Here is a 3,490-nt window from a genome sequence, read left to right on the forward strand (position 1 = left end):
TTGCAGATAGCATAACGACCAGCACCTACAAGACTTGGCATAGTTGGGGGCCAAACCACTTTGCCAGCTTCATTGACCAAGTTCTGTCATTCTTATGGTTCTAGTGGGCTCCAGCCATAAGGACCTTTCTTTAACGGCTCACACATATGTTGCTTCTTCTAGCTCCAGGATTTCTGTCCATGCTCTCCCTCCTCAGCTTCAGCTATTTATTTCCTAAGGAAGCGAGCCTTGATCCGCACAAGACAACACAACGTGCCCCCTTCCATTATATACACATGCTCAGGACCATATGCTTTTACTTCACAGCACTTGTTACATTTACAGTTATGTATTTGTTCATATAATTACTTGTATAGCACCTTGTGTTCCCAACCAGTCTAAAAACTCTATAAAGACAAGAACTCTGTTTTGCTCTTTTGTATCTAAATAGTACCTGGCATATAGTAGGCATTTAATAAATACTTGACAAATGAATGCCATCTGCAGTAGATGTTAATAAGATAGATGTCTTTTTTCGGTTTTTTTCTTCCTTCCTTCCTTCCTTCCCTCCTTCCTTCCTCCTTCCTTCCTTCCTTCCTTCTCTCTCCTCTTCCTTCCTTCCTTCCTTCCTTCTTTGTTTCTTTCTTTCTGTCTAGCAAAGCCAAAAATCCAATGATTTGAATTCTAGGGAAAGGGGAAATTAGGCTGGGAATTCCTCTTCAGATAAAAGATGACAAATTAGATTTATCCATATCCTTATTTCCTATAAATATACATAAATTGCTGGTACACTAATCACATTTTCCCCCAAACAACCTACAGCAATTCAATAAGCTCTTACTTAAATGATCTGGGCCTGCTCATGGGGTTTTGTTTTGTGAATAACACACTTTATTTTTACCAATGAAGAAATAATCTGGACATTTAAAACTTCCTGCAACTTAGGAGGGGAAATTATTTGGGATAAAAAGCAAGGAAAGACACAATATTTTAGTTTGTAAAATTGGTTTATTTACAATTTGGTGTTTTAAAATCGTATTTGGAATTTTAATTTTTATATATTTGCCTGGTAGGCATTCTGTGTTTTATTCAGTATGGAGGCAAAGAATAGGAAACCTGAGTTAAGTTTGAATTTAAGTTTGAATTTACTGACTGCTGCTACAGTCAGTAAAATTTAACTTTTAACCCCTGAGAATTATCAGTCAAAAATATTTGCATACATTCAAATGTAAAAAGCCTATTTTAAGAACAGAAAATAATAAAGCTACTATAATTTATCAACCTCCTCAAATATGGCAATATTAGGAGTCCCTCTTTCAGTTAACCAACAGGTGCATGCACAATGCATGTTAGTTATTAGGTGCACCTAAGGAGACTAAGATGCTGTAGACTTCCATTTGTTGTTTTTTGTGTAGCTTCTCCTAAGAAATATTCCTAGGAACTGATACACAATTTATTCAAGTAATATCAATGCTCACCACTAGCTCAAATCCTCCCTCCCCTCCCCACTTTCTAAATTTTTGTATGTGATAAATAGCTGGGGATTTTTTACTATCCAAGACCAGAATTCTTTATCAGATTGCAACCTGAGGCCCAAACTGTTTTTGTAAAGTCACGTTGGAACAAGTCACTTTAGTTAATTATAGCTTACAGGAATGTATAAGCCTGAACTGATGTTCATACACTGCCATGAGACCTGTGAAGTCTTCTTTGGAAGGAGCAGTGCTCTGGAAACATATCAGACTTATACCTTGCTGCTCCCTCCTTACATAGATGACTACCTAATACTCCTAAAATGTCAGCTTTCTTTGGAGGAGTAAATATAAATTCATTAGTCTGCTCATTAGACTTCCTTGAGAAGCAAAGGAATGGCAATTATGCCCTCCCCAATATATAGGAAATGTAGCACAGATAGTAAGGATGTGACCACAGCAAAACAGTAGGTCAAAGTCAAACCAAATGAAACCAAAGCTTTTGCAGTAAGATGGGAGTTTTCTTATGTATGTGCAACACAGTGGCAGTCATTTTTCATTCTGGACGGTGGTAAGCATCACTAATGACAAGTGTTTATTTGCCTAATGACTAAAACAAAACAAAAACCACAATGTAATCCAAACTTCTTAAAGACAACAATGAAACAAAGTCACAAGTACCCTTTCTTCAAATGTCTCTTAATGCTCTTTCCAAAACAGAAAATAAATGATTTTCCCTTTTTCTGAAACACCAATACCAAGCCAACTAAGAACACCCTGGAGTGCTAGTTTGAAGGCAACTTTGAAGTTCCAGAAATAGTTAATTGCATAGGTGTTGATCCCCAAACCAAAACGATTACAGAAATTCAAACAATATGGTATTAATCAATTTAAGAAAGAGATTTGGAAAGATCTGATAAAAGAGAATGAGTGGGAACTATAATCTTCTCTGAGTACATCAGATCTGGACATTCTATTTTAAGTTTAAATTGCTGCTTCAGCATCCAGCTTTCAATTTTATATGTAATGCACATCTCAAGTTTGTTTGTTTTTTTTTTCCTAAATATATTGGGTTTCTTGGGTTTCTTGGTTAGTTGGTCAGTGGGTATTTTTTCACTGGGTAAAAGCTCTGATTAGCAAGAGAAGCAGTAATAGGGGATCATGGCATATGATATGATAAGACCAAGTCTGGGTTTGGAAACACCTAGGGTATTCCTTGTTTCAGCAAATCCCATTTCTGCTGCAGGAAGCCACACTAAGTTTTTTGGCTGTTGGTGGCAGGAGGGGTGTAAATAAAAATCTGAGGTAGTTCTTTCCACAAGAGGGAAATATTTGTCTACATAATATCCCCGCAATGTCTGACAAATTACTAGAGCATCTGCTTGCTGTCATCTGTAAGCAAACTCTTCACTTGGTAGTAACTGAACTTGACACATCACGAGCTAGTTGCAGTTTACAGGCCCTATTTTCTGATCCAGACATGGGAAATAGAGACATTAAACTGCCCCTCCCCCGCAAAAAAAAAAAAAAAAAAAAAGCCATGAACCATAGAGACCACCAAGTACAAGAATTGCAAAGGCATAAGCTATAAGAAGCATATAAGGGAGCCGGTGAGAGCACATAAGGAGTAATTTGCCAGAACTTGGGCACAGAAAAGGATAGCCTGGTGGGGGATAATTTATAGGATCTGCTTCCACAGCTGGTCACCTCGAAGGTTAAAAAAAAAAGAAAAAAAAAAGATTTGAAGTTCTAGCAGGATATAGAACACAGCCACAGAGTCCATATAAAGGACAATAAACACAGAACTATATTACAGTTTAAAGAATAGGATATCCTAAGAAAAGCAAGAGTTGCCTGCTAAAACTTTAGTCTTTCTTACTTAGAATCTGCACATTTACGCTGAACTAATAAAAAAAAAAAAAAAGTCAATTGTAGCTGACAATGTTTGCCTTCTAAACAACTCTCTCCAGGCTACCAGACCAAGAATACCACCGGAAATAGATCAGGAGTTAAATTATAGTTAGAAAAGGGGAGAAAAG

The sequence above is a fragment of the Vulpes vulpes genome, unplaced genomic scaffold (assembly GCF_048418805.1).
Source record: "Vulpes vulpes isolate BD-2025 unplaced genomic scaffold, VulVul3 u000000647, whole genome shotgun sequence".
NCBI lineage: Eukaryota > Metazoa > Chordata > Mammalia > Carnivora > Canidae > Vulpes > Vulpes vulpes.